A 14,763-nucleotide genomic window follows, 5' to 3' on the forward strand; every position below is an offset into this window, starting at 1 on the left:
CCCTTCTTCTTCTCATCTTCTAGTTGAGGTGTGTGCCTTTCCTAGGAACTCCACAGTGACTTGCCCACTGCACATTCATCATTCGATGTGAAGATGTTAAGTTGAAGCTTGCTCCTGAGGTCTTTCCAAGGTCTAGTTCCATGCAAGGGTCGTGCCATGATTCATCAGATGTTTCTGTATAGGAAGATAGTATCGAATGGGCAGCTCCGTCAGACTCATTCAGAATTTCTCTGGTTTTGTCACTGAAAGAGCTTGAGCAAACCAAGCCAATCAGTCACTTTAGCAAGAAGAAAAGGCGAAGGAGGGAAAGGGGGAGAATGACATGAAGAACAAAGGGAGAAGTGAATCAAATGAAGTCGATGTAACTTTGGGGCAGAAGCCCCAGTGCTCTGACTTTGTGGCTGAGTGACAGATGAGTTATTGGGACCATGGGGAGATTTGATGAGCTCATCCCTATGTAGGAGCAAAGGGGCATTGAGCCAGACTTTATCCAGTCATAATTGAAGCCTGAAAATGGAGTCACAGTATTCATCTGGAAGCTATCTGTGGAGAAAGTACCCTTGGTTGGATTCTACACTGAATACTGAGTGTACAGAAGAAGTAAGAACATCTCCTGCCTTCTAGGACTCCAGAGAAAGCATGCTAAGGAAATGTGCCACATGCTGCCTGTGGTGTGCCTGTGGGTGAAAGTCTGCACACAAAGCTGGTACACATTAAAAGCAGCTGGTACCCAGGATTGACATACTCGATACCTTAGGAATCCCGGGGAAAAAAATGGGAGGGGTGTTTTTCCCTGCATGATAAGTCTGCTGGGGATATCCCTGCATGTTTGAAAGAGACCTATTGCCTTCTGTGTTTCAAATGAGCACATAGGCTTTAGCTTAAATTAGACTTGACATAGCGGGCAGGTGGACATGAGAAACCACTGGGTCAGCAGACACTGGTGGGAGGCCCAGGGAAGAGGAGGGCTTAAGAAGTTTCCACTAAGCTCAGGGCAGATGGAACAGATATCCCTCAGATGAGAACCCCACCAGCTCCTTCCTGGGCCGCCCATTTTCTAATGCTCCCAGGGCCAGTGGCCAGGCAGCTGTCCCCTAGCCCACAGACACAGAGCAATAGACTTGAGAAGTGGGTCATGGCCCAGTAAAAATGATTTTGCTAACGTTTTGTCATATGTCACCAACTAGGAGCGAGCTAACACTGAGTGGATCAGAACATTGATCTCTTGGTTGGACTTGACCTTACCCAGGAGTCCAGCTTCTACAAGTCTGACATGGTAATTATTGAGTTTGATTAACAAGCCTTCTTTCCTAAATTGTGATGGCTCCCATTTTCCCTACTGCACATGCAGAGAAATGTATTATCTTACAGAATAAAATACATTTATGAGTGATTTTCAAACAAACAAGAGAAACTGTAGGAAGTACCTTTCTCCACAGGCCCGAGGGAAGCAGATACAAACTAAGCCTTTCCAACTAAATTAGCACGCCTAAATTCTACATTCCTTTCATCTGTCTCTCCTTCCTTCCCCTTCTTGGTGCTGGTCTGGGGTATGACAGAGAAACAGGGCTGGTTTTCTTGCTTTCAAGAATCTGCAAGTAATTGGGGTTGCTTCTTGTCAAGGGGAAAAAAAGCTTTGGAGCACAGTTTAATAAGTAGACTCATAAAAGAAGCCTTCCCTGGACATCTGCTTACTGCAGGCAATGACAACAAAGCCCTTAAACATAGCAAAGCTAAGGATAAAGGGAGGCGGGTGTGAAGAAGGAGGAAGGGATGTGCGGTTGAGGAAGAAGTCAACCAGGTTTCACAGAGGTGGGGCTTCCAGTTGGGCCTTGAAGGTTGCATAGGAGTGTGTTGCACACTTAAACACTAACGGAGGCTCATTAAACACGAACTAGGATCCACGATTCAGATGAGTGAAGCACATGAGAAAACAAGCTTGTGTCAGGGTTGTACTTTCAGGACAAGCAGCGAGGGCTAGCCAAGTGATATTTCCCTCCATAGTTCAGGTACAATTCATGGTCCAGTCACTGCCCTTGAAGATACCAAGAAGTCCCATCTTCCCCATCAGCAATGAGATGGGTTTTTAAAAGGTGAGCTAATGGCTTGCAGAAATCTTTTTATAAACTCCGGGTTAAAAACAAAGAGACCGGGACTCCGTTCGCGGTTAACTAGAGATTTCTTCACCATTCTCATTCCCAGAGCCGGCCAGAGTTTGGGGTTCACTACACCCGGCTTCTTACTGCTTTGTGCATCCCTGTCTGCTTTAAAGCTCTCCTTCCACTCCTGCCTCTACAGCGACATTTTCTTCCCTTCTTCCCCTCTCTCTTCCTGCCTTCTCAGCTGTCAGAACCTGACTCAGCCGGAGCTGTGTGGGAACCAGCGCGGAGTGAATCACTGAGTGGTGGTGCTGAAGGGGCTGGGTCACCTGATTACCCCCAGTCCGTCCGGCACGTCGTGTTCCTGCCTAGCCGAGCAGTTTCACGGGAGCTATTTTTTGTCTGTGAGACCATAGTCATGGACTCCAGGCAGAGAGCTCATGGTGTAGCTTGGTCAGGGTCATGTTTCCCAGGGCACTGACAGGGATTTTGACATGACACAGCTGGCTGGGGGAGTAGGCTGGAAAACTCAGCCCTGGGGTGAGGAAGAAGAAGAGGAGGGCCCTTTAAATAGCAGGAGGCTTCACTGCTTCTATAAATGAGATGGTACGTTTCCACTGAGCGCTGATTACAAAGATGGTCTTTTATTAGACAGCTGTACCAACCCATAGGCCAGCCCTTGGGGCTCTATCAGGGAACATTACCCTGCAGCTCATAAACACGCTTGGCTGCACATCTCTGTTAGGTGCCAAGGCTGTTTGTTGCTGTTTTCTGCCTGTGGGTTCTGTGTAAGCCACAGATGAACTGCCTGTCAGGGATAGAGGGAGAGTCATGGGCCTTGTTTCAAACACTGCCAGACTTAGCTATCTTTTCCATTTTCATCACCCTCCTCTTGGAGACAATGAAAAGAAGCACAGGGGCTCTGCCCTGAGAGAGGGAGAGGAGAAGGGGGAAGAGGGAGCCCTGTTTATCTCTCTGGGAAGGATGCTGAATGTACCTGAATCAACTCAGAAGCCCCCACCCCTGAAAAACAGGAGCTGTGCTTCACCCCTGCATCAACTACCAGCTTCGCAGCAACTTTGCTCTCGGGAAACTGAACTTCATGCCCCATGGCTCCTTAGATCCAACCCACTGGACACCATTCCTGAAAACATGGCGGACTGACTGGTTGGGAAGTCATCTTGGGTCGGTCAGAACCTCACTGGCCATCACTCCCCTCCACTCCACTGTTGTCTTTTAATTTGGCATAAGCCATAGCAGCTAAGACTTACCAAGAATCTTCTCGATTGACGTTTCTCATATTGTCTAATGCCTCAGATTAGATGTACAATAAACCAGAGCACACATGCAGTCCTAAGTTCAATCTGCAAAAATAAATAAATAAATACATACATACATACATACATACATACATACATACATGCATACATACATACATACATACATACATACATACATACACACATACAATTGTATCGAACCTATAATTATTGTTGTGACTGTTGTTATTGTGGGGGAAGCGTGTGCACCCCACAGTGCGAGTGTAAAGGTCAAACGATAGATACATTTGTAGAGTTGATTTTTTTCTTCCATCTTTACATGTGTTTGGGGATTGAGCTCAGCTTAGCAGTCTTGAGCAGCAAGCTCCTGTAGCCAATAAACCATCTCCCTGGCTCTAATTCTAACCACTCTGAAATGCTTTGTATTTTCAAACCGAGCCACCAAAGCTCACTCGAAGTCACTGGTGGAAATTAGTTGAGGAACTAATTCCAAGTGGATGGAGACCCAGTGCTCTTACCGCCATGTCTGTCCCCTGTCCCACCCCCTGTCCACACTAAGCCCTTTTATGAGAGAATAACAGAGGCCACCACTCAAGAAATAGCCACAAGATAAAGGATTCCCCCAGACACTCCACACGAATCTAGTTTTTGGCTTTCACAGTAACTGGAGGGACGGGTGCTGTGTCTTCAGACACTGAAGCAAATAAATCAGCTAGATGATCCAAGTAAAGAGTCTTCAATTATAAAACCTCCCTTCTCCTCTTCTTCCTCCTCCTCCTCTTCCTCCTCCTCCTTCTCCTCTTCCTCCTCCTCCTTCTCTTTCTTCTCCTCCTCTTCCTCCTCCTCCTCTTCCTCCTCCTCCTCTTCCTCCTCCTCCTCTTTCTCCTCCTTCTCACAGGACAGTAGGCTGGCAGAAACCCACATTTTCCAGAAGCAGGAGACACAGCATCTTGTGGTATGTCCACCCCCAAGTGGGAACAGAAGGCAAGCACATTCACTGCCCAGATGGCCAGCGTTGGAAGAGGGGACTGGCTAGACCCCAAGCCTTTTCCTGACCTGCTCTTGGCTTGGGGTACTGGAGTGGAGGCTGCTCCTCTGAAAAATGCATTTGCCCTTTGCTTGCAAAACATCTTTGAGTGATTGATGAACTTGTCCCAGGGCAGAAAGGAACCGCACTGAAATAGAGGCACTTTAAAACAAATATTTCACTGTTTTGGGAAGCCTCAGCTACCAAGACTCAAAACAGGATCAAAAGAGATCAGATTATGATGGCCATGGTAGGGACCAGAGGCAGGTGAAGAAAAGAGTCTTGGTCATGGTCACTTGTAACAAGATGAGAAGATGAGAATAAAAGTTACAAAGAGCTGTGACCTCTGTTTTTTTCATTGACTAAAAAAATCCAGCAGATCTAGCTCCCAATAGGAGCCATAACTCTTTCTCAATAGGTTAGGTCTGCCTTGGGAAATGGCATAGAGGCCTCTAGTGTGCAGGTGGGAAGGTCACACAAACCACATTGACGCAGTGCACACGGGTGGCTCAGGACAGTGTTCAGCTTAGAATCATCAAGACGCTGACCTTGTATTCACAATTATCCCATGTCTTTGAAGGCTTTAATTCTTCTTATAAAGGGTAGACATGCGACTTTAGTAGGCAGTGGTGTTACATAGACTAAATCCTGTAAGCACCCAATAACCCGTAAAGTGTTTTTCCCCAAGGTTATGATAACACAGTGGAAAGGGGCTTTTATGAGTTATGTCCCGGCTCTGCCACTTACTAGTCTGCACGACTCTTGGTAATACCTACTTCACAAAGTTACTGTAAAGACGGGTGAGAGAATTCACGGAGAGTGCTTCCTATAAAAGGACTCAGTAGCATTTGCTACTATCCATTTAGCTGTGGTACACTGAGAATCTACCTCTCTGTCACAGTCACAGGCAGTGTGCTTACGAATGACACCCATGGGCTCAAGGTGGCCTGGATCCGACTAGTAAGCCTGTTGGGACACCTCGCCCTCTGTCTTCTCAGATCCCTGCCTAGCCCCCCATGGCCTGTCTTGTTCTGTTCCTGCCAGCGTCCTGGTGGGACAATTTCACGGGGGCTGGAACTAGCACATTAGAGTAAGAAATCTAAAGAGATACCATTTCCTGCCTAATCTGCTTTCTCCCCATGGGTCAATTTCACTGCACTTTTACTTTGAAATAAAAAGAACCTAGAAACCAGATGAGCAAACACCTTATTATCAAGAACCGTCTGCAGAAAATTCCATGCAGTGTCTCCAAGCTCAAGGCCACGCTCTGCCTCATACTCAAAACAACGGACAGGCAGGCCAGATATGGGATCATGAGTTCCTGAGACACCTGAGCAAGAGCATTCATTTCAATGGAATCTACGAGCTCTCTGTAACCCAAAATCTTCAAGGGAAGTTCATGTGTGTGTTTAACAGAAACATCTAAGATCACTTGGAGTCAGCTGAGGGGTTGGGGGGGGGGTGCAGAAAAAAATCAGCAGCAACCCCGAGCCTCGTTCTTGGCTCTTTCCTTCTCTCTGATCCCAGATTTTCATTTCTTAAGGGTGCCATCTGTTCTTCCTGACTTTCTTGTCAAAGGAAATTATTTTGCTTTTTGAAACTGTACGTTTTCTCTCTTTCATGTTCTTAGGCCGCTTCCTTCGATTGCATCATTGGGAATGGCGGTGTTAAGAGGCCAGTGCCTGCCATTAAGTTAAAGAGACCGACTCCCACCAGGGAAGGCTGAGCCCTGGGTTGCTGGGCTAACTGTGCAGGATTAGAAGGTGGCAGTGGGGACTTTCTTTAGATCGCTGGGGACCTAGGCAAGGTGAGAAAAATGTTCTGTCTGTGGTGTCCAAGGCAGTAACCAGGAGTGGCTACTTCAAAGGGGAAGCTACATTTTAGATTTTAATTCATTGAGATTAACTTGCCTCCTACTCTAAATGTAAACGTACAGATAGTTAACTATTCCACACAGTTTACGGGGCTATGAGTGGAAGCAGGTTCAGGGAGTTGAAACAAGCTGAGCTCCTACTGCAGCAGGCTTATACCCACTCCACCCCTTTTCCTGACCCTTTCCTGTCAGAGGATCCTTTCAGAAAACACAACAACTAACTGGACATTTAAGGAAGCAGTTTCGTCTAGCATACAGCCATATCAATTTCTTTTTTTTCAAGTGATTATGTCTCCCAACTACAGTTTTTGTATGGGCTTTCAAATATTCTTGAATATATGATACTAAAGCCCCATTGTTTGAATATTAACTTAAGTGCAAATCATGAAGTTTTTCCTTGAAAAGAAATGTGAGTCCAGCCTCAGGTCAGAGAGAAAGAATGCTGTGATCCATTAGTAATGTCTGCAGAGGTTGGGGGCATGGGTGAAATGGCAATACTGGTTCTCATGTTGCCCAATCTCATTATTGATCTTTGTAGCTTTGCTTCAAGAACTATTGAAATAAACTATCTTGCTTACAGTCTGTCAAATATAGGTGCCTAGATAGTCTGTGCTTCTAAATTTATCTTACAGCAGTCACCTCCTGTTTTCTTCCTCCTTTCCTGATATCTGTAATGTCCTAAGTCTCTTGACAAAACAAAAACTAAAATGTATAAGTATTTTATATACACCTTAATTTTTTGTTGGATGAAGGCTGAGGTAAGGCAGTGAGATTTTATTAAGAAAAAGAGAATGCAGCCTTCCCACGAACTTACCACTCTGGGCTGGTAGACAGCAAACGCACTCCGCTCCCGTATTTCTCAGCTCAGTTGTTAGAGATGATGAAGACAAAGGTGCAGAGAATGGGCAAGCGCCTTACAGATGGCCACAGGGCTCATTTTCTGCTTGGTGCAGCATCCCAAGACTGGAACTAAGATCCAGCACCAACATTACATCTGACCAGCAGGGGGAGGAGCTGTGAGCAGGTGACTGGTATGCCTCCTCTATCAGTCTGTTGAAGGCTCAGGAATGAGGCACAGACAGTTCCCACTTGCCATTGCTAGGGGGCCCATAAGTGACCGGAACTCACACCTTATTAGTGGTGGAGTGGAGTAGGGTGGGGTAGGAGGGTAGGGGGGACATGGTCTGAGATGCCACAGACACTCCTCAAAACAACCGGGATAGAGCTTGGACGCATGCTTGACCATCTGTTGGGATGGGAGACCAGCAGTGACGTTTTGGGTTATTATTGTTCTTCTCGCTTCTCTGTTACCAATAGGCCGAGGAGACCTTCGGAAGCTGAGTCACTTGGAGCTATGGCGTGGATGATGCGTTCCATCAGTGTTCCTATGTAACAGACAGTAACAGCATCAACAGGAAAAGTCTCTGGGGGATGATTGGGCCATGAGGATCCATCCTCACTAAGAGCCAGGACACTTGTAACTGAGGACCGATGGAGCCTGTCTGGGGGGCTCAGTGAGGAGATACAGGAGAACAAGCCTTCACCAGACATGGGACTTGCTGTCACCTCCATGTGCCACTAGCCTGCCTCCAAAGCATTAAGTCATCAATTTCTGTTGTTTATGCAGACACAGACCAAGATATTCTGTTACAGTAGCAGGAACAGACAGATACAAAGTAATAAGCAGAAAAACCCAGGACTGTATGAATGTCAAACGTCATGCTGGCTCTTGGCAGTGTGTTGTACCGGCTGTTGTTTAGACCGAGTGGCCTTGGGCCTGCCGTGCCCTCTGAGACAGAGATGGTGGCTGAAGGAGGAAGAGAGTCAACCCAACGCTTTTGTAAAATGCCCACCGGAAAAATAAATATGGATCTAAGTGAGTCCCAAAGGAACAAATGTCCTACAAATACACCATCAGAACAATGCTCAGCAGGCCTCTGTAATGAGCACTGGTCTTGAAGCAGCCTCCTGGCTGTCAGGTGACAACCCAGGCCAGGATGTCTGTCCCAGTTGCTTCCAGGAGAGCTTGCCAGGACCCCGACTCGGGATACTCAGCAGATACTTGTTAGCTGATTATCTAATTTTAAATTCTCAGGCATCTACATTTTTTTTTTCAAAGAAATTTGGCAAAGAAAACCAAAGAACTATTTCTGGCTTCTCTTTAGATTACACTTTCTTCTTCTTCTTCTTCTTCTTCTGCTCAGTTCTGAGCCAATACAGTAAGAATACATAATTCCATATGGGGCAGCTTCAGCAACTTTATTCAAGATGAGCTTCCTTACGACTGTTATTTGTGTTTTGATGCAGACACGTGGATGGATGACACTACCAGTTGCCCTAGTTCTAGGCTCCTTACCCTCGCTCCTTATTGGCTCTGTTTCACCCCTCGTGTCTTCTCTTTCTTTTCTGGAGTCTGATCAACTGAAACCGGAGTTATAGACAGTTGTGAGCCTCCATGTGAGTCCCGACAAGGGAAGCCACGTCTTCTAGAAGAGCACCCAGTGCTCCTAACCACTTCATCCAGTTCCCCCCCCCTTTTTATTTAGTTGCTAGAGTTTGGATCCTAAATGTCCTGCAAAGACTCACTTGTCACCTTGATGGAAACTTTAAACAATGAGGCACCATGAGAGGTCTTTTTCCCTTCCTGTTGAATGATTCACCCTTTGGCTCATTCCTACTGTGACTTAACTCTCTCCGAAGAGCAGTGGGCCCTTCATCATGGATTCCAGCCTCTAAATGGTGAACCAGAATTAACTGTCTCTCTGGTCTCTCTGTACAAATGCATTTTCTCATGACACAGCCACATGGGTGAGGCTTTTGTTGTTAGCATTACTAGCACGTTTTAAAATCTACCCCCATGGATCCTGTTTTTTTTTTTTTTTTAATCATCTGTAGCACATAAGTTTTTAGGTTCCAATCTCTACTGGACTTCATCCATTTACATTATTTTAAGTCTCTTCTAGTTGTATCTTGTTTTTTAAAAATATATTCCGAACATTCCTTAATTAGAATTCTAACGCTTCCTCTAACTTCCTAAGCCCAAATGCCTTACCATGTTGGTTGTTTTAATTTGAAGCCTTTAATTTCTCTCCTTTTCAGCCTAATGTATTTTAATTATTTTTCCTTTATATTGAAATTTTAAATGAAGTTTTTTGTTTTTTTTTTAAGTTTTGTGTGAGCCACATATTTGGCTTTTGTATTGGACTTAAAGTTTCTGTTCCTGTTCTGTTCTCCTTAAGTCTCTCTGTCTTTCCCATGAAGTGGAAAATGGCAGCAGTAATGTAGAAAGGCTCAACTCCAGCCAGACCTGGAGTCACTTTCTCTCCAGCTACCTCCTCGGGCACATTTGAGCTCAGAACAGGGGAGCCTCCTCAGCTAAGTGTTGACTGGCTCCTGCTCTCTTCTCCTCTGAACTAAAAGAGCCTGGAACGGATTCCCACCCCGCTCCCATGTAGTAGATCTCACTGTGTAGAGAAGAATTTAAGAAAACAACCCCTGGGTCTTCTTTCCTGTCTCACCTAAACACAGAGGACCTTGGGGGCCTTAATTGGTTTTTAATATCCTCTTCCCAATGTGCTTGCTCAGTCTGTAGAGAGTACTATGTTCCCATGGGGGAAGCAAGGATTCAGAGGACACCTGAACCAACACCCAAGGGGAGTGAGATACCATCTTGAGACATTTTGACTCCAGTATTCTTGAGTCCCTTTGGAGGAAGTCCCAGGGTAGGCTATCTTTCTCCGGAGAAAGATATCTCAGCACTCTGAAGCCTACTGGCAAAAGGTTGTCATCCTTGGACCTCCCCTTACCAAGAACAGGTAAGGGTGTGTGTTCAGACCACCCTGGTTTCACACCAATCTCATTGCCCATTCATTGGCTCTTTCACCAGAGAGCTGCCTTCTAGTGCAGTTGCTAGTTCTGAAACTGTATGTACACCTCAACTTTAGAGATATTTAAACAAAAGCTGGCACAGCTTAATAGAACTTATCCTATTAAATCCTTTTACCATCTTACTGGGAAAAGACGAACCATTTAAAATCTTTGGCCCAAATGCCCTAAATATGTGAGTCTCCAGAGAATCTGTCCTCCACTAAAGAACCAACAGCTTTGAGCATGGTTAGCCTCTGGAACCCTCCTGTTATCCTAGGTGGAGTCACCTCCTAAGCAATGTCCATGAGACCAGTTTTGCTAGGGCATGCTATTCTTTGAGGAAGCCAAGAGCTGAGGACATTTTCCTCATTCCTAGTAAATATAGAAGAGTTGCATTTGTCAGGTACAGCTTCATCTGCCTGAGAAGCACGATCAGGGTCCCTCCCACAAGGCTTCATCCTCTAACCAAGTGGCCAACAGACAGGTGGGAAAGAGGTAGATTCCAGAAAAATGTGCCATAAACATTTCTCAATAGCCACGGAATTTCAGCTTTATTACAACTCTGAATTATAATACCATTCCTCCCATACGATGTCCCTTAAAACATGCCCGGTGTCTATAGTCTCATGCTGCTGAGCGTACAGAGGACAGTGCTCTCAATGTCCTTGGGAGGTTAACTTCTGAGAAGCAAGTTGGTCATGGAAACCCAAGAGCTTTTGAAAGGTTAATATTCTATATTAAAAATTCATTTTATTTTATTTTAAATCTTAAAAAATCAGTCACCATCACCATCATCATTATCATCATTCTCTCTCTCTCTCTCTCTCTCTCTCTCTCTCTCTCTCTCTGTGTGTGTGTGTGTGTGTGTGTATGTGTGTGTGTATGTGTGTGTGTGTGTGTGTGTGTGTGTGTGTGTGTGTACAGAGGTCAGAGGTAGCTTTGTGGAGCTAGCTTTCTCAAGATGCAATCGATTTTACCCCTTGACCCATCTCATTGACTCAAAGATCAATTTTTAAACAAAAAATATAACTAGAGACAAATCAGGAACAAGGAAGTTTATCAAAACATTATCTATAATGTGGAAATAAAACAAGAGAAACAGCCAAAAAGCAATAAAAGGAGGCGGGGCTTAGTGTAATGCCTGCTTGTATCCGTAGAAGAGGCCGCTTTATGGTCATCCTACATCAGGTCTTGCCTATCAACACAGAAAGATGCTCTAATATAATAGCTATATTTAAATGATCTAGACCAATCACATCTCTCAATTTCTGAGATTAAAAAAAAATGAGAAGAGATTTAACACAAAAAAATTATGAAAAAATAATAAATTAAAATGTAAAATTTCACTTTAAGGAACATTCAAAGGTAAGAAATAGATATCTCGGGAGTGAAGAAATTCACTGCATCCCTGGATTCCTTGTCAATTTGCCTTGCTCTTTCTGGTCAGTGTTTATCTTTATCAGTAACCTGACTGGCTGGATCCTGCCCAGCGCAGTAAGGCACCAAGGGTTCCTCAAGTTCCCTACCTCACTCTACGCAGGGATGCTGAAAGAATGTTTAGACTGGTTTTAAAGAACTTGGGATTTTCTAGCCCATGTTCTCCCGCTCCCCCTTTCCTAGGACTCACCCTACCAACCAGAAGCAAGTTCTTTGGAGCACCCCTGCTCAAAAGAACAGTCACCCCGCCCACAGGAAGGCAGGAGGGATGGGAGGCCCACAGACCAGAGGTTAAATTCAGCTCAGGACTTCAAGGTTTGGAAGCCAACTTGCCTGAAGTCATGAATAACCTTCCGCGGTATCAGTCTTACCAAGGAGCAGCAAAGCACAGAAGAAAAATATTATTTTTTCGACCTCTTCAAAACTCCAACAGATAGGTTGAATTTTATAATTTTTTTTTAATGGTTAGCCAAAGGAGAAATGTAATAATGGACTGCCAGGCTCAGTGAGGGAGATGTTCCTGGCACAGCAAGCAAGCTCTCAGGCTCTGGGGATGGGGAAGGGGCCCAGGCATTCAGGACTGGCCTCTGGGGGGCGAACCATTGAACGCGGAGTAACACTGGGCAGCCGGGTTCCCAGTCTTCTCAGTCCCAAGATGCTGCTGGGAGAGGTATCTGCGTAGTCCTCCCCTTGCAGCGACTCTTGGTTGCTAAGCAGATCCCTCGGGTAACTATGTGGGCATAAAACCTTTGCAGAACTGCCAGGAATCTGCTTCACCCAATTGTCAGAGGGAAAAAAAAATGAAATCATTCCCCTCACCTGTCACTACTTTGCGCAAAGCTTCCATTATGGAACGCCGATGGCCCCGAAATGTATTCTCACCTACTTGCAGGAATACAAATGAGTTTTGCATATTCTACCTCCAAGAGAGTGGGAGGGGAGAAAGGAGGTGTTGGCATCTCTGGAGTTGATACTCTGGGGATCCAGTGATTGGGGATCGGTGGGGATGGGTGCTTGGAACAAGTGAAGAATCCTTTGCTTTGGGGTAAGTTCTTCTTAGGTCCGGCGGTGTCTGGGGACCCCACTGATGCCCGAGTTGTTGAATCAGTATCTCTGAGGGGCGAGGCCAAGGCACTCTGCTTTCTAAAGAGATTTCTGAGATGAATCTTAAGCACTGTTGAAGTTTGAAAACCACCATTTTCTCTAACACTCGCGTGTACGCTGATTAAAAACAAGGAGCCGTTAATAAGTGTCCAGAAGGCGTGAGAGGCAGTTGAGAGGTGGGGTAGTAAATTTTAGCAGCGTATATTGAAAACGCCTGCTTTGAGTCTTGGGTGACCAGTCTCTAGAGAACTGAGTGCCTTGACCTCAGCCCCAGAGACAACAATTCAGTAACTTCAGAGGGGTTGGTCCCTGGCATCGCCGAAAACAAGTTTTCACTCGTTCCACCAGATGGGAGCAGATTCATCTCTAGGTAAGGACGGAGGAGAAGAGGGACACAGCCCTACACTGAAGCAGATAAGGGTGGGTAGCTGGCCTTGTAGACAGGGAGTAAGAGTTAATCAGTGGAGCTTAAGTGGGTAGCCTAGGGGAGCACAGGAGAGGATGGGGGAGGGGTGTCAAACTATGGGCTTCTCTACCCAGAGTACTTGGTAAGACAGAGCTACCCGCAGATACGCATTCACAAGGAAGGTAGCGGTGATCTATATGGTGGTGGTGGTGCACACCTGCAATCCTGGCACTTGGGAGGTGGGGGCAGGTGGATCAGGAGTTTGAGGTTAGCCTCAGCCACATAGTGTGTTCTAGGCCTGCCTGGGCTTCATGAAAACTCTCCTCAAAAACAAAACAAAACAAACAAACCAGAAACAGAAACTAATTGGGAAAAAAAGAGAGAGAAAGAAAGGTAATTCTGATGGTAATGCTGAAGGTAGGCTGGGTGAAGACAGGAGGGGTGGCAGGGGGTACGGTGCAGAAGATAGGCTAGAGGTAGAGAGGAGGGGTGCCAGGGGGAGCTGACTCTCCTGGCAGGCCACGCTGGGCAGGAAGGCAGAAGCCATGAGGTCTTTCTTGTACACAGTGTTGAACTTGTATGTCATGGCGCTGTTTAGAGTGTACCAGTTGAGTGTTTGTTTGTTTGGTTGGTTGGTTGGTTGATTTTTGGACTTGTTTGTTTATTTGCTAGTTAAATCATATGGAACTTCTGACGTAGCACCAAATACACAGATGATATTTATTTTAAAGAATTTTAAAACGGTGTTTAGATGAATCTCACAAAATTAGCTTCAGTATGCAGGAAAGTTAACCAAGTTGATTTTTAGGCAGGGCTGCGACCGTGCTGAGAGTTACATAAATCTAAGACATTTAAAAAAGCCAGGGCCGGGGATGTACAACATCTGGAGGAGTGTTTGTGTGCCATGCACAAAATCCCATCACTGCCTAAACCATGTGTGACATCTGCAAGCCCAGCACTGGCGATGTAGACGCAGAAGGATTAGAAACTCAAAGGCCATCTTTGGTTACACACCACATCTGTGGCCAGCCTGGGCTACATGAGACTGTTTATAACAAAATAGAGAAAGACAGATGGAAAGAAAGACTGAAAGAAAAAGAAACAACAACAATAACAAAGTAACAAAACTCTGAGTCTTCTAGAAAGAGTTGCTTCAAAGATTAGGGAAATTGTTTCCTTTTAATAACATACAAACCTGTTATACTGTGCAGACCAGGATCTGCTTGGACAAGGAGTTTATTCTTTCTGGTTGTTGGCTCAGCAGGAAACAGCAAGTGGAGTGTCATGATCCCCTAAGAATGTTTAAGAGCCCAACCTGTGATGCATTTTATTCCTAGTTAGTTAATGGCCTCATCTTTTCTCTCTAGATTTTACAGAAAGGTCATTTTTTCCCCATTTCTGTAAGGTCACAGTCCTCAATTCATATTCTGGCTCTTGGCAGCTTTTCACCCTACTCTCTGATCTTCCTTGGCTCAGGGCGGGCCCCTCAGCCTCTGGCCTTCACTTCTTGCTCAGCCAGCAGTTTCTCCTGCTTTCCCATCTGTCTTCTCGGGTCTCATCAGTCTCCTCATCCTAATTTAGCCCTTCGCTCCTGAGGAGGGAACAGTCCACCCTCCAGTTGACTTTTCCCTCAATTACTGCAGGTTTGACATTTCCCCTTCTTTCTGAGC

This window comes from Micromys minutus, assembly GCF_963924665.1.
Source record: "Micromys minutus genome assembly, chromosome: 11".
NCBI classification, from domain to species: Eukaryota; Metazoa; Chordata; class Mammalia; order Rodentia; family Muridae; genus Micromys; species Micromys minutus.